This window comes from Lontra canadensis, unplaced genomic scaffold (assembly GCF_010015895.1).
Source record: "Lontra canadensis isolate GAN:19392208 unplaced genomic scaffold, GSC_riverotter_1.0 scaffold44, whole genome shotgun sequence".
NCBI lineage: Eukaryota > Metazoa > Chordata > Mammalia > Carnivora > Mustelidae > Lontra > Lontra canadensis.
Genome location: NW_022631038.1, coordinates 6,865,078 through 6,889,646, shown reverse-complemented (window position 1 = coordinate 6,889,646; position 24,569 = coordinate 6,865,078).

Sequence of the window (24,569 nt, the reverse complement as noted above, 5' to 3'; positions counted from 1 at the left end):
AATGTATGATATATGAAGTTTGTGGGTCAGACTTTAGAGAATAACCAAGTAAATATTCAAAGCTGAAAAGTACCTCTGAATTTGGCCTATTTATTAGAACTCATTGTCGCTACCAACAACAACAAAAGGTCCAAAGCCTGTGTCCCATGGACACTGAAACAGTGACAAGTGAATTATGCTGGGGAAACAACATGGGCATTACAAAGAATTGAATTTGCATTATTTAACAGTGTTGTATTTACTTGAATCTTACAGATATTAAAGCACAAATTTAATGATCAAATCATTTAAAAGGACTATTGCCTTTGTGACTGTTAATAGTCATGTTTAGTATATAGCAGTTTATATATACTCCTGTAGAGTCTGAGCTCAAACTCTGGCTTCATAATTGGCTGATGTGTGTCCTTAGCAGAAATTCCTTCTCTCCTCAGTTCCCTCAAAATTCCAAAGCAGTTAAAATTGAGAATTCACTGTTTGTTTCACAGGACATTCTAGTAAATTCATAATCTAATTTATCTCAAATTCTTAAGAAGAATTAATACCAAAGGACACATGCATAGTGTTCAAGTAAGTCTACAGCATGGTAATGCTTCACGATTTCTGTAAGTGCATTTCTACTCACCGTGTTTGCCCCCACTTCCACCCTGCCTGCCCCTTGCCAGTGCAGCTCATCTATGAAAGAAGCTAGCAGTAGATTGGAAATACATGCATATGTATCGAACTAGATTATCAAGCAGCACATAAGCCTTCAAATGTAATTACCATTGCTTCATGATAGGCTTGCTGGGCAACTTCTAATGTACAGAATTACTTATTTCATTAGATGACATTTTTTCATCCTCTTTTTTTCTTCATCTTTAATAAATCATATTAAGATGCACAGGAAACGTTTTGTGGACTTCCCTGTTGATCCTGAAAGTGTCAGAGGATTAAGTATAAAATAAAATTGCTATTTTTCCCTTTTCACACAAGAGCCATCCATTCAACCAAGAGAGAGGCAGACATCTCTCCCAGAGCACCTTGGCGTGCAGTGAAATATTGGTATTCGAATTAGCGTCTAATCAGGGGAAGCAGACAAAGTGACGTGTTTCAGCCTTGTCTTTTTTGTAGCCAATTACCCCAGACTCCTAGTGTTCATGTCTCCCATGCACTTTCTTTAATTAGCACTTTAATAGCCCGGCTTCAGAGAGTTGGTTCTGGAGAGAACTTTCCCAAAGCTGCCAAATGGTCACAAGCAGGAGGTGATTAAATTTAGTCTCAAGCACGAGGCATCTGCGTGCCTTCTTTGTACCACAGTGTGCTTTTCAAGATGTGTTCCTCAGTAACTCCTGACCAGAGGGATAGGATCCTGTCAGTAAATGCACTTGAAAAAGCTGCCTAGCATCATTAACCACTGTCTGTATACTATTGATTTAGATCAGTTTTCATAATAAGGTTATTGACTCTCCATTAAACACCGGTTTATGTTGGATGGAAAAGAAAAAAAATATTTGTGCAGAGATTATTGTTTTATTAGCCTTGAACCTGGAAGGGGAGAAAAAAAAAAAACAACAAAACAATTCTGGGCTTCAAGTTTTTATTAGCCCTTCATGTTTTAATTATGGATGGGGCTCAGTAGAATGTTCTTTGCTCTAGAAGTTTAACCCTTTATATAGACTGACTCAATTCTATGCGAATTACGTTGATAGCCAATAATTAAAACAAGAAAACCTCACTTTAATGCATCTCATAGGATTTGATGTAGTAATTTCCATAATACAATGTTAAGAAATACAGCCTCTATGGAAATCTGATGATTCATTCTTCTACAACTAGGTTTTTTTTTTTTTGTTTGTTTGTTTTTTGTTTTTTGTTTTTTTATTTAACATCTCTGACGCATATTACAATAAACATGACAAAAAATTACTTGTTTTGGAAGACAAAATAATGGTGCACCTTGCTATCAATTCCATCTCATTTAAAGTACAGTATATAGTTTACTGCTTAATATTTGTCTTTCCATAAAACACAACTTGCATTAAAAAACACATGACTTTTTTGACATTAAAAAGTTATTACATCTAATTTTTCTGAATCAAGATGGTTTCCCTGCTAGTATGCACTAACACAGCACAAATTTAAATAATCCTCAAGTGCAGATATTACCAATATGCTAAAACCCTCATGCAAAGTCCAAATAGTAGAATGAAGATTTTTAAAGATTAATTTAAAATTCAATGTCTGCATTAAAAAAAAAATCATTTGGCCAGATTGAGGGAAGACTATTGTAGAAGGTATTGTAGACTATTCTCATCAAGACCTCTATCCTCACCCAGTGCTCTTGTGGTCATGGGTGTGTGTGCTCCCCCTCCACAACCCTCTCCTCCCAGGTTCTCTGGGCCAGAAAAATAAAATGAGATCAACATGAAGAGGAGGCATTAAGTATTGGGGATGGTAATTTTTTAATGTAAATAACACCTTTTTTCCTGATTATGAAATTACATGTTCACTCAGGAGAAAAGATTTAAAGAAAAACAGGAATATTATGCATTAATATTCAGACTGTAGCCCAGAAGGTATTTCTGTGGAGATACACAGAATTATACCATAATGCAATTTGAAACTGATTTTTTTCATTGCAGTGTTATATTTAAATATCAATGTACACATAGTATACGGGTAAACACCATGGAATTTAACGGTGCAGAGCAATTCCCGGTCTGAGTACAAAGTCATGATAAAACAACTGCTACATTTTATTTTGCCTCCAATATGTGCCAGGCATGATGCCGAATGTTTTAGGTACGCAGCACCTATAAAGGCCCGTGAAGTGTATACATGCTTGATCTCTTTTAACCTTCACAGTAATTCTGTTGGGAGAAACTTAAAGAGGAATAAGCGACTAACCCATGTTCCCCGGTTGGTAAGTAGAAGAGCCAAGATCTGAATTTAGGCTGCCTGACTTGAGTACTGGGACTCCTAACTTGGGTACTCTACAGCCTTGTCCGGAATTTGGGGACCATACCCCCAGATCAAGCCTACAGTGAGGGACAAGTCAATAGTTTTCAAGAGTTATGTACTATAAATATTATAGTATTTACTTTTTAAAATACATTTTTGTGCATTTAACAAATTTTTACAATACATGCCTTAGTTTGTTACAGATTTCCCCCCAGGTAGGTTGTACCTGTTCACCTCCTTATGCCATTAGTCTGAATATGCCTATTTCCCTGAATCTTCATACTTACTGGTTGTTAACATGATGGCATTTCTAAGCAGGGTTTGATGATTTTAGGAGAGTAACTTGGTCCAGGACAGGATAGGATGTCAGAGTCCTGTTCGCCACACTCTTCTAGGATATCCCTAAAGGATATGTATAGATACATTATGGCATGGAAATAAATGATCATTTAGTTTTAAACCTAAGCAAATACTGGCAAATCTACAATATGGAGATTTCTGGCAACAACTGAGAGGGGAATAGAGCTACTCATGACATGTTTTAGAAATAATAGCTAAACAATTTTTTTTAAAAAATTACAGAGCCCATGATATTATAATGCTCATTTGAAATCTCCAAGAGATTCCATAGAATAGCTGGCATTACTTTCATTTAAATTTTTATTCAGATACAATATTTCAGGCATAGAGAAAAGTTACAGGAGGATTAAGTACACAGAATTCTTAGATTTTCCTCAGTCTGTTCATTTCCCAAATGGTGACCTCTCTGTCCCTCGTTTCTGTCTCTCTCTCTCACCCACCCAGAGACACACTTGTATTAGTATATTTTCTTCTTTTGGGGTATGTATAGAAATTATTGCAGAATTGTTGACCTTACAAATTGAGTAGTCCTAAAAATGAGTATATTTTTGATATGACCACTGCATACTTAACAAATAGGAAAATACCATGGATATACTATTAGCTAATCTTATGGATCTTACACGAATTTCACTAAGTGTTCTATGAGTGCTGTTTATAGAAGAATTTGTGATCATTCCTTGCATTTAGTTTTCCTGTCCCTTTTGCCTTCATCGGAAACAGTTCCTCAGTCATTTTAAGTAGTACCAATAGTTCCAATCTATTTGTAGAAATTCTTTTGATTGTGCTTTTTGCAAGAATATGCAGAAGAAATACTGCGTTCTTTTCATAGCATCATTTCATGAGGTATGAGGTCTATTTTTTTTGTTACTGGTGATATCATCTTTGGTTAAGGTGGTGTATGTCTGGTGTGTCCATTGAAAAGTTAATGTTTTTTTCTTTGTAATAGTGGTCTGATTGAAAATATCCTTTTAATCCTCAAAATACCTTCTGTGATTTTTATCATCATGCATTGATGATTCTTGATTAAATTATTATTAGTATGTTTGCCAATTGTAATTTTCTTATTATTTCTTCTATATTTATTAGCTGGTTTTCCACTGTAAGGAAGAGGCTTCCCTGGACTGAAAGTGACAGCTTCCCACCTATATTAACTAATTCATCAGTGATGTGTAGCATATGGGTTCTTATTCTAAGCAATAAGTTGTAATCCTTTACTCTGTTTTTTGATGTTCTCAGAGTTGGCAAAGCTGAGCAATGTAAGAGAGAGGAGAATAGGTAGCTCATTGTTACTTAAACAGTTGTTACTTAGCTCATTGTTAAAGTATCCTTTAACTGTAGGATACTGTTAGAAAAATCAATATACCTGATATTAAAATGTTAAATAAGAGAACAGGACTACACATTAAAAATGGCCTAAGTATGATTATAACAACTAGAGAGAAATTAGAAACTTCTTTAAATATCCCATTTTTTAACATATTATCACTAGGATAATTGTTATTTCTATTATTAGTTTTGTTCATATTTTATTGCTATATCTTCAACTGCTCCATCTCCAACACTCTAATCTCTAGCTGTGCAACTCATTCCCTTGAGCATAAAACATGCTTAAAATTTTCCCATATTAAAAAAAATGGGGGAAGTCTTGTTTGTTAGTGCCCACATTTTTTTTCTTCTGGAAAGTCCTAGGAGATTTGTTTCATATCTGTTAGGAAGTAACTGTAGGTGCAAAGTGCAAAGTGCAAAAAAGGTCTTTTTGTGTTAAAGTGTTAAAGGGTCTTTGTGTGCCCATGGCATTGGAGTACTTCAGGTGATAGTGCTGTAATAGGTAGGACCTTAATTTTCTGAATTAGACCGTCTCCCTGTCAGTCCTGACAGCACTGCAGGGTGGTGGACATTAGGCAGTAGTGCTTTGTGCTTTTATTTTCTTAAAACAAAACAACCCCCCCCCAAAAAAAAACCCCAAAACAAACAAACATGAAAAACATGAGACCGTCATAAAAATAAAGCCTGTATTATCACTATTGTTTTTAATATGCCATATCCCACTATGTTGTTAGGAGAATTTAGTTTTTGTGTGTACCTTTAGATTAAGTCCTTTGAAGAGCTTCTCTACATGTTCATCTTTGTCTTTTCATAAATGCACATAGTGGCATGTAGAAGCTCGATAAGTGTTTTTGGAATAAATTATTTTATGATTTGACTTGGTCATTCATGGGTGAAATGATGTACTTTTATACCATGTAGTATGGGAGATGACATATATCTGTTGCTTTATACTGCTGCTAAAAATAGCATATTACCCTGTCTCCATATTAAGAAGATTTATGCATAGAGGTAGATGGAGATGACAATAGTTTTCAACCAGCTTGATAGAACATTAAAAATAATCTGTATGGTCATAATTAGTTAAAATATCTAACATCTTAACTACAGATACCTTTTAATATGTATTATATGAAATCTCCCTGAGCTATACTTTTAGTCAATATGTTATTGCTCAAAGTCTTTTGTTTTTCAGATTTTTCAGATTTTTTAATGTGAATTTTTAAAATTTTTAAATTTTTAATTTTTAAGATAAAAAAATTAGAACGTGTTACAAAATAATACTGAAACTGAATATATGAATGTCCTACTTCTTGCTTTATTTTGGAAGATTAATAGTGTTTTAAAATTACATTCATAACTAAATGCATTTTTATTTTAGATTTTAATGGAACACTTGTGTTTCCTAAGTTGTGATTAGTGTTTTTATGCAGTCTCCCTGCCCCTTCTGCACGCCATAATTTCATTAGTTTGTGTTTATTTGAACTTGAGAGAAAGTTACCATCCATATAATTTTTTCTTCAAATTCAATGGTTTCAAATTCACCAGCATAAAACAAATCTTATATACACTCAGACTTTTTATAAGAATCAGATTTCCTACAAAAATGTGACAAGTCTTGGATTTCATGGCAAGAATCACTGTTATTAGAAAGGTTAGGATAGAAATACTTGACCAGTAAATCAACATACATTCCTGAGTTGAAATTCCTGGGTAAGAGAACAGGAAAAATAATCTTCAATTACAGGATTCAGAATGTAAACAACTCATGGATATTTAATGGAAGCTGTTCTTTTAAACATAATCAGAAAAAAGAATTAGAGTAAATTGAGAGATGGTCAGCTATAAAGGTTAAGATATGTGAAATGATATACCATTTTTATAAAATAAAAATATACATATTATAAGGGAAAATAGAACTCCTTAAAATAAAACAAATTTCAAAAGATTGAAATGATGTAATCATCTCAATATGGATAATGACATTTAGTTTTATCAAAAATCCATTCGTAAAGATGGAATTGTGAGAAAGCCTGATGAATTAATCGGAGCTGACTTATTCTATAGGGTGGGAAGTAGCAGATAATGGGTCATTCTTCTTATTGATAATTTATATTCAAATACACTGTTTTAAAGCCTTAAAATTGGCCATCAGGGGTTTGGATGTATATATTTCAAATCACCAGAGGAAAAAAATAAGAACAAAAGTAAAACCATAAAACAAAAGGGAGAACAAGACAAAAAAAATATGGAAAGAAAATACCAACACCCTTTCTTAGTGCTCTGCAGTTTGATTCCCTCTTCCAAGCATCACTGAAGGTATTTTACAAGTCGGGGAACCAAACAAACACTCAGCAAGTAGCCACCCAGCTGTGGGAGCATCCAGTTGTATAATGTATTAAAAATGTTATTCCTCTGAGGTGCCTGGCTAGCTCAGGTGGTAGAGCGTGCAACTCCTGATCATAGAGTCATGAGTTTGAGCCCCACCTTAGGGATGAGTGTACTAAAAAAAAAGAAAAAAATATGTTATTCCTGAAAGACTGGAATAACACAGGTGGTCAAAGCATTAAAATTTTGCTAGATTTGTAGAATTCATTTTTTTTTTTTTTTGGTCAAAATATTTTAATTGAAATGAACATACAAGAAGTGCACCCATAGAAACTAGTGTCTGTCTTGGGAATGATAATCACACCACTGAGACTGTCATGTGACCCTTATGCCAACTTTCACCACCATTAGTTGTTTTTTTTTATGTACATGGAACCACACAGTATGTACTATTTCAGGTCTGACTCTTTTCCCCTCAGTATAGGTTTGTGAGATCTCTCCATGCTACTGGGGGTACCAATCATTTTTTTTATCATTTTTTTTAATGGGTTATAGTACTGTATTGGATAAATATGTTCCAAATACCTAGTATGTTTGTTTCCAGCTCTGGACAATAATTGTATCCCACTTCCTCTCTGTGGATAGCATATACACATAGAAATTTCTGTTGAATTTATACATTGGAGAGAATGGCTGAGTCCTGGTACATTTAAATATTAAATAGGTTTTCACAAGTTTTGGCTTAGCTGAAAACATATGAAACAAATGATTCAACCATTTTGACCTACAAAAATGTCATTTTATGACAGTCCCCATTTGTTCCATATCTTCTCCCTCACTTGATATTTTCTTTTTAATTTTAGCTATTCTGATGATATGTAATAATATGTCACCGTGGGCTTAATTAACTTTCCCCCAATAGCTAATAAGGTTGAGAATGTTCTTCTGTGTTCACTGGCCTCTTGAGGTTCCTCTGTCCAGTTTTCACGGTATTTTTCCTGTTAGGTTTGGTGAGAGTATTGGTCCGCTCGAAGCTACTGCGTCCGAGCCGGAAGTGGAAGTCTCCATTATTCGGATTTTACTGCTAAAAAATTTCTTGCTAGTGTTGTGTGTTGTTTTTTCTAAAACTTCCCAGTTAAACCAGTCCTCTCCACATAATGGTCATTCATGGAATGTCAACAGCAGGTGGTAAATCAGTCAATGTATGACCTTCAGTTGATTCTTTTTTGTATCATTGCTTTTCTGTCCTTTAAAAAACAAATGAGCAAACACTGGGAAATTTATTTTTAGTAATTTCAGGAAAAGTCATAATAACACTAATGGAGATAATGAGAAAAAAGGAGATACTAAAATTATAAAATTGAATAGCTTACCAACTTCTCACTGTAAGCTCCTTAGAACAGTCAGACCTTTGAAAATGAGCATAGGAGTAACTGAATTGCTTTGTGAATCAAATGTTTCTATCAAATGTTTCAGAGTAGGCCTTTTAGAGTATATTATTTTTAGGGTATATTACATATTTTAATGTTAGCACTTGAAATCTCTGAAGAATACTGTGGAATATTTGACAGGAGGTTTATATTTATGTGAAAATATCCTATATTATTTGAGAGTGTGTCTAATCTAGATCCTAAATCTGAGGTATTAGTTATTACAACACCAAAAGGAATTCATTATACTGTGTGTTCTTTCATGTGGAGGTTTTTAGTTTGTGATCCCCAAACGATGTTGGTAATGTCGCAACATTTAAAGTATTTGCCAAAATGACAGATAATTTTTGTATGTATATGGTAAAATGTATATATAAAATTGTTTGTTTTTCCTACATATCTGGGATTTCTTACTTACCTGTAGAAAAAAGGCGATATAATTTTTATATTGTCACTGGCATTTAATTTATCTTTACTAAAAGTGTATTTACCTGTACAGTACTTTATTATTTTGCGGAACTTGACATCAGTTAAGAATTGGTGACTTACTAACCTAATTTTCAGCTAAGCTATATTATGGTTTAGTTATGAATCTTTGTTATTCAGAGGGAGAAATTGGCCACGGATGTTGAAACTAATGCCCTGACTTAATTCTCAGTACACATTAGTATGTAAATTTGGAGGCAGCAGTCATGCTGGAAAAGAGTAAGTGGAGATGAGGGAAAAAGAACCAAAGTTCCATACATCCTATATTCTCTGCCTGAATTATTTTATATTCTTTATCTGCTTTATTTCATTTAATCCTTATAATGGCATTTTATGAAGAATAATTGTTACACTACCCATACTATGAATTATGAATTTTATAAGGGTTAATTTTTACAGAAGTAGAAATTTGTAGAACCAGAAAAGAAACTTAAATCCGTTTGTCTTGGTATTTAATTGCTTCATAGTAAAGTCTTAAAATATTGAAGTGAGTTGGGGGCAATCGGAGGGGGAGATGAACCATGAAAAACTGGACTCTGAGAAACAAACTGAGGGTTTGGAGGGGAGAGGTGTAAGGGGTTGGGTGAACCTGGTGGTGGGTATTAAGGAGGGCATTGCATGGAGCGCAGGGTGTGGTGCATAAACAATGAATTTTGGAACACTGAAAAAAAATAAAATAAAAAAAAAGAATTGTGCCTATATATATATAGGCACAGAAAAGGAAGAAAATTATTTTTCTTGAAACCCTGAATCATCTTTACAGTATGTACCTCAGTAAATATAACATAGAAAATTATAAAGTAAAATACTCAAAATAATTCAAAGTTTATCTAAGGTGTTGTCTCTGACAATTCCTAAAATAAATGGGAAGCTAATGTTATATATTTAAGAGACTAGCATTCTGAGCTGATAAAAGGATTATAATTTCAGAATTCTTAAATATTTTGAGAAACCAAATACTTGGTTTGATTGAGAACTTAACACACATGAATTCTCAAGTCTGAGTTCAGCCAGCAGTGTCCATCTCTTACTGTGTATGTGCTGGGACTGGTCACCATGATATGTCACCAATTAAGTGGTGGGTTTGAATAAAAAGTCAGCAAACAGCAATAACTCCAAAGTAAAATACAACGTAGACTGCTATTCTAGAAGTTGATCCTTCAGAAAATAAATTGTCCATAAATACTTCTCTTGCTAGCTGAATGATGTTGGATAATTTATTTTCTTGTGCCTCAACTTTCTCTTGTAAAATATGCATGAAATGACTTTGTTTTGAAAATCAAACAAGTTAATAAATGTAAATTGATTAGAACAAAACACTTAGTAAATGTTCAATATATATTACCTATCACGATGATGCTGGTAAACTATTTTCAATATGCAGCATTTTCTGTTTCATGATTGATTCTCCTAGAACTACTTCCCCAAAAGACTTTTTTTTAAAGATCAATTAGTGTAACTCACATTATCATACTTTATTGCATTGGATACTTGTTTTTAATCTTTTAGCTTTGTATGTTCAAAGAGAAGCAGAGTAGTTGTGGTAAAACTGGGGAAAGAGGGCTTGTGTAGAAGGATACAAACATCCAGTTTTCTGAGGAACTGTTAGTAAATTCTGGGGTTGTTTGGAAAATAGTTTCAAAACAGTTATCATAAGCAATAAAAGAAACCTTGAAATAAAATCTTGCAACCTCATGTAAATTTTCTTAAGATTAAGTACAAATGAAGTTTACTACGAATAGACCATCAAATCTTTTTTTTTTTTTTTTTTTAAGATTTTACGTATTTAACAAAGTGAGCACAAGTAGGCAGAGGGATAAGGAGAGGAAAAAGCAGACTCCCCGCTGAGCCGAGAGATCAATGTGGGACTTGATTCCAGGACTCCAGGATCATGACCTGAGCCAGAGGTGGACCGACTCTTAACCAATGAGCTACCCAGGCCCCCCCTAGACCGTCAGATCTTAAGAAATTAAGAAATTAACCAGTTGGTGTTATTCAAAACATTTTGTGAGAAAATGCTTACAAATAATTGTTAACCTCTGAGTAGTAAGTTTCATAGAACGTGGAAAAATTTAATGTTATCCTTTGAAATACCTCAACTTACAGATGCTTTATTTCTTCAGTTGTTATAAAATATACAGCTAACAACAATCCATTGCTGACCAAGCAGAATTAAACTGGGTCTAAAAATTAGGTGTTTAAAGGGCGCCTGGGAGGCTCAAGTCAGTTGAGCATCCAACTCTTGATTTCCGCTCAGGTCATGATCTCAGGGTTGTGAGATGGAGCCTGGTGTCCGGCTCGCACTCAGCATGCGGTCTGTTTGTCCCTTTCCCTGTGCTGCACCCCCCTCCCACTTCTGCCCCAGACCCAGTGTTACGTACTCTATCTCTAATAAATAAAATCTTTGAAATTTGGTATTTAAAATACACACAGTTCTATACGAATTACAACAGTCCAGGTCTTAGACTGTTGGAAGCCAAGCATTAAAGCAGTTTAGGAATGGAATTTTGAAGTAGCAAAGTGGAAGATCAAATTCAAGAGCACAGCTAAAATGCACAACCTGGGGAAGATTTGTATGTTTATCATTAATTCTGGCAAATGACAACAAAATATCTTTTAACGACAAAGCCTCCATATTGAGACAGTCTTGTGAAAGAAAAAAAGTGTCTTGAGAAGTGAGTGCCATTTGAACACTTGCATGAAAGTAGGATGAAGTGCCGTGCTTAGGGACTGTGAAACCAGTTAATTAATAAACGCGTGAGTGCTGCCTGCTGTACTCCTCGGTGAAGAACAGACTTAACTAATTAGAAATATGTCTCTTCTTGAACAATCCCAGACCCCAGAACTCAATATGAAGATCTAATAGGGAAGCTGTAATTGGGAGCAACGAAGATGGGGGGTGAGGAGTGTATGTTGAATAAGCAGAGAGAAAAACAAGAATAAGAAAGTAGCAAAATAAGAATGCTTTAAAAATGAGGCTGTGGCCAGTGGTTTAGTCAAATAAAAAAATTTTTTTTAAAGATTTTATTTATTTATTTGACAGACAGAGACCACAAGTAGACAGGCAGGAAGAGAGAGAGGGGGAAGCAGGCTCCTTGCTGAGCAGAGAGCCCCATGCGGGACTTGATCCTAGGACCCTGAGATCATGACCTGAGCTGAAGGCAGAGGCTTAATCTACTGAGCCACCCAGGCACCCTCGTCAAATAAAATTTTAAAGGTGGGAATTGTAAACAAAAAAATATAAAATTGGAGACCTTCTGTTTGCAGAGGAAACATTAAAAGTATTTTATTTAACTGAAGCAATGTTTATATCTTTTCAAAAAACTTTTTTTAAAACCTGTTCAGTGGTTTATTTTTAAGTGTAACTTTCACGGTCACAGCAAAACAGACGTATTCTTACTAAAATCAGGAAACGAGCCTTTTCAGGGAAATTGCCCTATTTGAGATGAACTCCTGTTCATAAAAATATTAAAACTATGCTGACTCTGAAAGTCACCATTCAACCAGTTCCCTCGAATGTGACTGTGTACAGGGAGAGCTTTAGGGGGTCTATGGGAAGAGTGAATGTTACGTCCACAGCATTAATGAATACAGAGTATATTTGTGTGTTTATAGTCCCTTTCTAATGTGTTTTATGCAGTTTAGATGGAAGACTACTCCCATTCACACCCAGATGCTGTGTGCTCCAGATCGGAAAAATAGTCAAGTGGTACAAATAAGTTTTATTCTTAAAACTTGCTTAGCTTGAGTCTTTAAAATATATTTGTCTCTATTTCAAGCTCCTTGGCTGCTAATGGCGATGATATTGTATTGGGTTGTTTGGTGAAACAGTTGACATAAAATGATATGATACTTGTCAGATGTGAGGAGTTCTGCTGGTGAAAGGTAGCTGATACCTGCTTTGTCTGAATGTGATAAAGGGAGTGCTGAGAACCATTCAAGTGTGCAAATATGTAACGTAGGTATTGAGACTAATGTGCAAGAAAGCACCTTTGATCTAACTCATGTATATTTTGTAGTTGCCATGGTTTTCCATAATGTTTAGTACCTTCTTATGCTTCTGATAAGGCCAGTCTACTACGCTAGGGGGACAGGTTTCCAAAATGTCACGAGTGTCCTAGACCTGCTTTTAATGGTCTAAATTTATTCTGTATTAAATAGACATTGACGTATTTATTCCCTAGTATTTGCTGCCTACCAAATAGTTTCCAGGCTCATTGCTGCTAGTGAGGAGAGAGAAAAATACAATATCCTGTCCTCCAGGGATCTGTGTGGACATGAAAAACAAAATATACTTTTTTCCTTATTTCCTAAATAGTGAAGTCCTTTAAATTCAGCAGCAACACTTTCCACATGTATGAGCCAACCATCCTTTCAACAATGTTTACTGCCAAAATGAGAATCTATAGAAAGTCTTGCCTTAGGCTGAATTTTATTTGATGATAAAATATCAAAAGGCATGGTCTAGAATAGGAGGGCCTTACTTTCACATTGCAATTGCTTTAATAACCTAATATTTTTTCAATAGGTTTCCTTGAAAACACTGTAAACCCTCATCTTTCACTTAAAAACGTATGGGATGAATCTGTCACCATTTCTCTCCTTCCCATTATTCCCAAACATAACAAAAGGTGCATGTAACTGCCATGTCCAAATTAAAGCCATTGTACTGTGCAAGCTTCGATCATTAATGGGATTTGGCTATTTTTATATAAAATATCTTATTGAAATATATAAGACAAGTGATCTTCACCAGAGCTTCCTTTATTTTGGCTCTTGTGTCCTTTGCAATATCCTTTTTTATTATTTGAGTACTTCATTATTTTCTGATGCTACAAGATGCCTTGGGCTCATTTTGTACTTTCCCTGTCCAAGTCCTGGAATTAGATTTTTCTTCAAGGAGCCCCAAATCCTTTTGTTGGAGATGGTATTAGCAACCACGATGTGGGTACTGGATTTGCTTGAGATGTCACTGCTTCTCCGGTCTCCTAAAGAAACGAGGTAACATACGTATGTCTACCAGCATCTATATACCCAAATATCTGTAATTGTTTCCCGGTTTTTCCACCTGGATTGATACTAACCAAACTTCAGTTTATGCTAATATCTTGCTCTTGAGGTTGTTCAATAGGGCTCGTCCTAGGTGGTTTTTGTTTTGTTTTGTTTTTGTTTTTGTTTTTTTCTTAGCTACTATAACTTCTCTCTCATGGTAGAAAATTTTTCTTTTTTCTTTGGTAGATTCTTTGGGATTTTCTACATAGACCGTCATATCACAAATAAAAAGTTATTTTTTTTATTTTCTTGCTTTACTGCATTAGTTAGGAGATGTTCAGTGGGAGTGGTGAGAATCTTTGCCTAGTTACAAATCTTAAGAGAGAAGCATCAATCTTTCACTATTAATTATATTAGTTTGTGTTTAATAAGTTCCCCTCATTAAGAAATCCCCCCTCAGTTCCTAAGAGGCTCCTTGTTAGAGTTTTATAAAGCATGGCTGTTGAATTTTGCCCATGTGTTTTTTGCATATACTGATATAATCAGAAGTTTTTACATATATATTTTCACGTTGAATTACACTGACTTATTCTTGAATATTGAAACACATTCACAGAAAGAACCCTACTGTCATGTATTTTCTATATTGTGAATTGTATTGCATAGTATTTTGCCCATGTTTATGAGAGATTGATTAGGAGTTCTATTTTAAAGTTCTTGAATCTTGTTTTTAGGATAATACTAGTATCATAAAATGAGTTTGAAAGTATGCCTCCTTGTGTATCTTATTTTCTTTTATTTGAGAGAGAGCCAGAACACAAGTGGGACCGTGAGATCAGGACCTGAGCTGAAGTCAAATGTTTAACTGACGAGCCACCCAGGCTCACCCCTCCTTTTTGTGTATTTTAGAAGAAATGGGGCAAAATTCGTATTACTTCTTTCAATAGTTGGTAGAACTCACCAGGGAAACCATGTGGGTCTGGAAATTGCTTTATTGGAGGTTTGTAACTGCAAATTATACCTTTTATTTTATTTACTGATTGACTTGTTTATTCATCATTTATTTATTGTATTTTTGAGAAAGTCTTTAGTTCTCCTTCATTTCTGAAACATCACTTTGTTCCTGGAGATAAACTCTTTGTTAAAGGAAAAGAGTCTGAGCGTGTTTGATATTGACTTTTCTTCCTGTTTCTAGGCCAGAGCCACAGAACTTTCACCAGTTCTTCCTGTAGAAGTGTGGAAGGGTTCTAGAAGAGGAACCTGTTAAAATATAAGATCCTCCTCCCCATGAGCTGGTCATGCTCACCTACCCATGCTGGGCCTCCAACAATTCATCAGAATTACTATTTATATGTTCCTATTGGCTTAAGACACCTGGTAGCTTCTCCCTGGATTCATCTGAATTATTAAATTATTAATTTTCCTAATAAATCTAAAGCTATTCAGATTTTGTTTCATATTGGGCAAGTTGTGGTACTTTGTGTTTCTTGAGGAATTGGTCCTTTCCATCCACGTTATCACATTTACGAGTGTAATGTTTGTGGTGTCCCCTTCCTGTCTGCAGCGTCTATAATACCATCCCTGCTGTGTTTCACTTTAACATCAGTAATTTGTATCTTCTTTTTTTCTTTGTCGTCTTGCTAGAGATTTGCCTGTCAATCTGAAGAACCAGATTTTGGTTTCATTGATTTTTTTCTCTATTATTTTTCTAGTTCCAATTTGTTGATGTCTGCGTTAATTTTTATTTATTTCATTTTTCTTTGTTTAGGTTGAATTTCTTATTATTTTTTAATTTCCTAAAGGAAAAGCTTTGATGATCAATTTAGATTTTCTTTTCTCCTCGTTTATTTACTTGGTGCTATACATTTCCCTGCAAACACCAACTTATCTATGTCCCACAAATTTTGTTATGTCATATATTTATTTTTATTTAAATCTTTTTTTGGTAATTTCCCAAGACTTTCTTTGACCCATGCATTTAGAAGTGTACTTTCTGACTATTGAAAGAGGATCAGATATGTCTGTTATTGTCCTCTAGCTTAATTCATACATAGTATAAAACTGTATATTGCCTGCCTTCAATTTCAAAATAAGATTTGTGTCATGGAACAGAAAATAGTCTAACTGGTTAATGGTCTATGTGAACTTGAGAAAAATGCTTATTCTGTTTTGTTAAATGGAGTGCATTTATTAGGGTCATTTAGGTCAAAGTATTTGATAGTGCTGTTCAGGTCATTTGTTACCTTTGATAATTTTCTCCTTACTCGTTGGACCAGTTATGGAGAGAGGGATGTTGAACTCTCCAAATAAAGTCATGCATGTGTCTACTTCTCCACTTGAGCCCATACATTCTTGTATATTTTGAAGTTTTCTTTCAAAGTGCATGTGCATGTAAAATTGTACATTTCTTGAAGAATCATCTCATTTTTATTATATCATTTATCCCTGATATTTTCCTTGTTCTGAAATCTACTTTTTCTGAAATTTCTCTTCCATTTTTCTTGTACACAGAATATAGAGGGTCTTTTGCTTCAGTTGGACTATCTTCTAACTAGTTTTAACAAGTTTAGAATCTTTGTCTAAAACGATTATTGAGAAAGTTGGTTTAAAATCTACCGTTTTAGCTATTTTCTATTCATTGCAGCATTTTTTCCTCTTGTCCTCTTATGTTAGTTTTTTAAATCACATTTAATCTCTTTTATTGATTCATTACCTGTATCTCTGTTCAAATTGTTTAAAATTATTGTTAGATTGTTGCCATATTTATTTTTAATTAACCGTGGAACCCCTTGCTACAATCATATACCACCTCCCATGTAGTGAAGTGACTTTGTAAAGGTATATTCTCATCCTTCCATTTTGACTCTTCTGCAGTGGTGATCCTCTGTTTCAGTTTAAGATACTCAGGTGGGTGGTACTGCAGGGGCTTGTCACTTTCTTATGGGATAACCACCTCTCTACGTCCTCAGTTCTTTCATGAACCAGGAAAATTGGCTAATTTTGTTTTTCCTTATTATATGGGTGGAAGGAACATTTGCAGTGCTCTGAATCTTTAAGCTGAAGCTGGAACATAGATCTTATATCATGTCATTCTACACGTTAGCTTTCTTAACCAGAGATGATTGTGTCTCTCGAATCTTTTTTTTTTTTTGTCTTCTTTGAAATGCAAATTGGCTATTCTAATTTCCTTTTGGATATCCCAAGGAAAGACACACAGGTCTACTAGGCTTTAAAATGGAACTCATTGTGTCCTCCAACTTCTTTAAAAACTTCCATCTCTCAGTGAATGGTCTTTCCAGATACCCAACTTGAAATACTCCTAGATTTTGGTGTATCTGTTACCCTGCATGTAATCATTCAAGCACGTCTAAATACTTACCCTTTGATCCCGTGTCATTATTGCTGTAATTAAGGGCAGCTTTTTCTCTTTCTCCCTTGGGTATTTTAACTCTTCCTCTAGTCTTAAAATATTTTTTTTTTCTCCTGAAACACAAATCTCTTCATGCCACTTGCCTCACATGATGTAGCTTTTGCTAATGCTACTTTGGTTGCCTAAAATGCCCTAATTTTTTTTTTTTAAGATTTTATTTATTTATTTATTTGCCAGAGAGAGAGAGAGAGAGCGAGCTCTCACAAATAGAGGAAATGACAGGCAGAGGGAAAGAAAGAAGCAGGCTCCCGTTGAGCAGAGAGCCCGTTGTGGGACTTGATCCCAGGACCCTGGGACCATGACCTGAGCTGAAGGCAGAGGCTTAATCCTCTGAGCCACCCAGGCACCCCGCCCTAACGGTTTTGAAAGTAGAAATTTACTTTCTAATAAGCTCCTAAGTTGCTCCAGATGAGTCTACAACTTCCTTCTGACGCATTTTCCCCCGGGAGCACTTGGCAAAGCCCCTTGGCCAAAGTGCCTGCTGCTTCTGAGTTGTCAAACACCAGATCCCTGCGTCTCTGTCGAAACGATGCTGTAGTGCTTCAGAAATCTGCACTTAAGTCCTTTTCCTGACAGTAAGTTCTGTGAGGTCAAGTAGTCTCTGTATCTCCAGAATTTGAGTTGACTTAAAAAAAAATTATAATAACGTGCAGTTGAAGTGAACAAAGGGTTGAACTCCCGAGTCCCAACATCACTGTTCCAGAGAATACAATAGGATTTCTCTCCAGAGTTCATGTAAACGTGGTCACTGGATTTTGTGGTTTAAGCTTGGGGCTTTTTTAATTGGGATGTTTTTGATCCTTATATTTTCTAACACAGAATGGTATATCTGAGCAAAGGAAGTTGGTTTTTTTTCCCCTCACTTCCACATTTCTACAACACTGTGGGATGCTGCAGCTCTGAATACCCAAGACGAGCACAAGTCAGTGGCTGGGCACGCTTGACCACAGGGCTCCACTCTCATCTGTGCAACTCCACTTCGGTTCTCCACACTAATTATGCTGAACTGGGTGGTGGCTGATGTCTCCTGACAACTGTCCCCTGGGAGCTGTGGGGCAGAGTTTCTGCACTGGCAGTTCTACAACACAGACATTTAACAGGCTTCCCGGGAGCTGAGGGGCTCCTATATTATTTATTCTTCAAAGATTTCATATTTATTTAATTTTCCTCTCAGCTTCACCCATTGCCATTAAACTTGAACAACCTATTTAGACTTCAATATCAGAAATGGTTTTCGATGCTTAAATAATTTCCTGATGTGGCCTGATGCTCTTTAAATTATGCAAATAAGCATTCATTCAAGGAATAAAAGAAAGCTTGCGCTGGCATCAGGGTCTGGGTAGGCAGCAGCGACACTTGTCACTGTGCGTCACATGTGACACGTCCTTTTTCTGCTCTGCGCAGCTTTCTTGGGCATAAACTGCCACTACTAGGGTTTGTCTTGAGAGCGTCGGATCACACAAAGAGGCACAGATGTAGTTAGTCCTTTGTCACGGTTCGTGACAGCCAGTAGGATAGACATCAGTGTCAATGTCTGAATGGAAGTATAGACCCTTTTGCTCCCTTGTTCATCTACTGTTTCTCTCTTAATTAATGTTCATAACTCAACCTAAGAAATGTCTTAAATGACACTGTCACTCCAAAGTGGCTGCATTTTTCCTGTATCTCACAGAAAACTGATGTCTGGCAGGTGATAGGAAAAATACAATCAAGAAGGACATGTGCAGGGCGTCTGGGTGGCTCAGTGGGTTAAAGCCTCTGCCTTCAGCTCAGGTCATGATCCCAGGGTCCTGGGATCGAGCCCCACATCGGGCTCTCTGCTCAGCAGGGAGCCTGCTTCCTTCTCTCTCTCTGCCTGCCTCTCCGCCTCTTTGTGATCTCTCTCTGTCAAATAAATAAATAAAAAAAAATCTTTAAGAAAAAAAAAGGACATGTGCTTAATGATTCCCTAGAAGATCTTACGTTCTCTTCTAACATCAGGTGTATCCATAGTAGTCCTCCATAGTTTGGAATGGAAATAATAATCGTACCTGACTTAACGAGTTCATTTGCTGGATGATATTCAGATTAATCCTTGAAGAAAAAGGGAATATGAAACTCATTTCTGATTCAGACAACTGAGTCACTATTTTAAAATCTCTGGTGCAGTTCATTTCATACCTGGGCTGAGAACCTGTGATAGATTCGTTAGGTTCCATGTTACCATGGCAACAAGTCATTATTTCCTAAAGTAATTTGACACATCTCAAGAGTTTGGCCCTTCTGTATTCCTGTATGGTGCTACAAAGAAAAAGTGTTATTTAACTTTAGAACTATTTCTTGTAGAGGAGGCAAGGGAAAACTACAATATTTTTCTTTAAAACTGCTAGCCCTAGAGGAAGCTTAATTGAGATTTTTAGGAAAAGTAGTCTATTGGGGCATAAATCATAGTGATGCAACATTAATTTTTTTAATCTTGTAGGCTCTGTGGAGAAATGATATATGATTATGACATATGATCTTACTCAGTTAAACCTAAACACAGTGAAGTCTCTAACACAGTAAAAACCATAAACCCAGTTAAAACCTCATCTTATATATGATGACAAATCATAGTACCGGCCTTTTACTATGGGATGCGAGTCAATTGTGGAATTTTACCCACATGGCATCCTCTCATAATCTGCTTTTTATCTTAAAGGTTTAAAAGTAGATAAAGATTAGGATAAATATTATATAAGGAATTGTTTTAAAGATGCCCTGTTTTGTGTGCTTGGAAATTATCTTCTAGTTATCAAGGTACCAAGTATATCCATCATTTTCTTAAGCTTCATGGAGTGAGGTCATTGGTAAAGGTGGAAATTGATATCTAAAGAATTAACTCAGTAATCCATCATGGGAAGTCATTGTCCTAGATCCTCTTTCTGTAATAGGAGTATCATCCACAAAACCATGATGTTGGTGTTGGCATACCTGTTGTATAAATTATATATTGAGACTCAGTAAATTACATAAACTTTCAGGCATAAATAAATGGCAGAATTAGAGTTTTAACATCATTCTTTCTGATTCCACTGCTTGTACCCTTGCCATGCTGACATGCTGATGGAAGCTCCTGTAGACCTCTATTTACTCTGAGTAGTTACGTTGTCATCTCATACGATTTTGTGAGAATGGAACCCCAGGCAGTCATATTTTACTGATTAGAGGAAGAAGCAGGGCAAGGTCAAAGAAAATAAGGACAATTACAGGTGCTCTTAGGTAGTGTGCTCAAAGTGGAGGTGGTTAGTACTGGTCACCAGTCATCAGAGCTAACTGGGATCTTGAAAAGCAGGCTTTATACGGAGACAAAGGAGTGGAGGGAAGAGGAGTTCTGGCATGGAGGGGGCATTATTTTTGAAGCAATGTGGCCTATTAATAATTCATCAAGAATAAGCACAACTGTTTGCATAGTGTCTTATATTCTTTTGGAACATGTGATTTAAGCAATGTATATATATATTTTTTCAACATAGGAATTGCTATGATATTAACCCCAAGTCAGTGCATTATTAAACAGTATCTTTGCAATGGAGATCAGGTTATTTTCCTGCGAGAATGTAAGTTTCACAAGGTCATTAAGTCAGCACCCACTTTAATAGCCGTATGTATGCTTGTCACATAAGAGGTTCATTGACCTCATAAATTGCACCAATTTTCAAGTTTCTTTGGTCTTTTTGAAGAATTTATTTTATTTTAGGGGGAGGAGGAGCAGAGGGAAAGGGAGAGAGAGAGTCTTTTTTTTAAATTTTTTTAAAGACTTTATTTATTTATTTGACAGACAGAGATCACAGGTAGGCAGAGAGGCAGGCAGAGAGAGGAGGAAGCAGGCTCCCTGCTGAGCAGAGAGCCCGATGTGGGACTCGATCCCAGGACCCTGAGATCATGACCTGAGCCGAAGGCAGCGGCTTAACCCACTGAGCCACCCAGGCGCCCCGGGAGAGAGAGAGTCTTAAGCAGGTTCCACGTCCAGCATAGAACCCGATGCTGGGCTTGATCTCACGATCCTGAGATCATAATCTGAACTGAACTGACATCAAGAATTAGATGCTTAATTAATTGAGCCACCCAGGTACTCCATCTTTGGTCTTTTTGTAGGTAATAAGACATACTGTAATAGCAAAAGAAAATGAACAAAACCATAATACTAGTGCATACTGGCATGTACCATATTACATATAAGTTATTCCTGGGTCTTCTCACCCACTGTATTGTGAGCTACTTTAGGGAAGGGGTAATGTTGATTCTTCGTTTTCTCTTCAAAGGAGGCAAACGGTGTGTCACAGGAAGATTGTAAGTATTTGTCATGTTGATTGACAAATAAGTCATTTGTTTCTGTTTTGTATGGTTTGAAAAGGATACATTTTAAATATGAGAAATTACCTCCTATCACACTTGTCTATTAAGTTTACCCATTGAGTATTTTTATAGAAAAAATAAAACGGACATCAAAATTGGACCACTTAAGTTGGAAAATATGCCAGTTAAAGCTTATTGGAGATTTCCTTATCAACTTTTAAAGAAAACGTGTCAAATACAGTCTTCATTCAATAAAAGTAGAAAATAAACACAAAAGACATAAGTCTAACAAGGGTATAATCAATTTTCAGCTGGATACACCTTGTTTGAAATTACTTATTGTGAATTCTTCTTTAAACTCTATTCTATCATTGACATCTGTACATATATAGAGCAAAGATATTCCTCATATAGGATATATGAGGATATGTAGGATAAGATATAGCTCATGACAGGATGTGCAATTTAATATTTACCAAACTATAATCATGAAGCTTAGGTGATAATACTTAGGGGATAAATGTATTTTTTTACCTTCCCATATAATTAAAACCCTTGTATAATGATTTTTAGTTACTGTCTTAATTTTGACTTAATATAATTAATGTCCGTCTGTCTTTGAGATCGTATGACTAGTAATGAATACCAGATAGTAGTAATGAGCAAATAAGTAGGCAGGTAATAAAATGTTCTTATGTGTTGGTGATATTATAATACCTAGACTATTCCCACGAATAAACAGATTTTTTCTTTCTTTCTTTCTTTCTTTCTTTCTTTCTTTCTTTCTGTCGCTCTCTCCCTCTCTCTCTCTCTATATATATATATATGTATATATATGTATATATATATACACACACACACCCATACACATATTATATGTACTTAAGTTTTAATTTAAATTCTAATTTACCTACGGTGTAATATTAGTTTCTGGTGTACAATTTGGTGATTCAATGCTTATATAAAACACCTAGTGCTCATCATAACACATGCACTTCTTAATCCCCATCACCTATTTAACCCATCCCCCCACCTCCCTTCTTGTAACCATCAGTTTGTTCTCTATAGTTGAAAGTCTGTTTCTTGGTTTGTCTCTCTTTCTTTCCTCTTTCTTTGCTCATTTGTTTCTTAAATTACACATATGAGTGAGTTTTAAGTCATATGGTATTTCTCTGACTTACTTGGCTTGGTGTAATATAATCTAGCTCCATCTTTGTCTTAGTAAATTGCAAGATTTTGTTCTTTCTATGGCTGAGATTATACCAACCACATCTTCTTTAGCTGTTCATCAGTCAGTGGACACTTGGGCTGCTTCCATAATTTTGCCATCATAAATAATGCTGTTATAAACATCTGGGTGCATGCATCCTTTCGAGTGAGTATTTTTATATCCTTGGGTAAATACCTCATGTGTGAGCGCTAGATCATGGGGTAGTTCTACTTTTAACTTTTTGAGGAACCTCCACGCTGTTTTTCACAGTTTGCATTCCCACCAGCAGTGCACCAGGGTTTCCTTCTGCTCCACATCCTCACCAACACCTGTTGTTTCTTGTGTTGTTGATTTTGGCCGTTCTGACAAGTGTGAGGTGACATCTCATTATAGTTTTGACTTTTATCTCCCTGATGATGGGTGATGTTGAACCTCTTTTCATGCGTCTACTAGCCATCTGATGTCTTTGGAAAAATGTATATTCATGACTTCTGCCCATTTTTTATTCGGATTATTTGTTTATTGGATGTTCAGTTTTAAAAGTTCTTTATATATTTTGGATACTAACTCTTTATCAAAGTAAAGTGAAGGAAACAATTAACAAAACTAAAAAGCAACCTACAGAATGGGAGAAGATATTTGCAAATTACATACCTGATTGATGAATGGCTAGTATCCCAAACATAACTATCTTTATTACTAAGGAAAAATTGTATGGAGAACTGTCTGCTCGTGAAGCAGCCTACATCAAGATGGTATAAGTAGCATAATAGCAATTTAATGGAAAATAAGAGATGGAATCTGTGGACCCCCAAAATGGGGCAATAAAAATAAGAGGCATAGTAGCCTTTCTGGCTAGTAAATACCCATGTACAAATACATTAATAGGCAGAACAGATGAAAAGAATGATTGTTTGTGAAGAATAAAGATATTCAGAATAGCAATCTCATCTCTACAGTGGCATCTCATGAATAAACAGCAAGAATCCATTGTCTTCAGATAGTTCTTTATGTAAAACTCAAACCTGGTAGGTAAGTATCTCCTTCTAAAAAAGGAGATGAGGCGATGGGGACAGTTAGGGGAGTATGGGACTATGGAAATAGAGACAGCTTCTCTGCTAATTTTAGGAATAAACTATAATTTACTGAAGTTAGTAATTGTCATATTCTTTTAAAAACAGAGTAACTAAATAGAGCATTTATAAAAGCTGACCAAATGCTCTTCTAGTATGAATCTTTTCATTATTTTTGAAAAATACCATACTATATTAAATATACTTCATTAAAGTGATGCAACTTTTAAAAGGGCTTTGTTTTTCCATCTGTGCATGCTGGAAGCACTCCTTTGAATACTGAATAACAGATGCCATATGCAAGCTTAGTAGATAAAATCAACTCTTTATTCCTATTGCTGTGAAGGCATATTTCTATGTCCAAAAGCTCTACAATTAAGATTTTCCATATGTGAGACCAACTGAACAAATACATTTATGCCATAATCAATTTTCTGTTAAGGTGTCAACAGAATTTATATTGTAACAGTTCACTTAATATCCAGTAATAGTACAGGCGAGCTCGAGCCTTGTGTAGTGCAGTATCTGAAACTGAACTTTGTTTGCCGTGAATTGATCAGCAATATAAAATAGGAAGAATTTGATATATACACGTGGATGTTCCCCAAACCTGCACTGTTATTTCAAGAAATATTTTAATCTAATTGTACTTGATACAAATGTAATTGAATAAC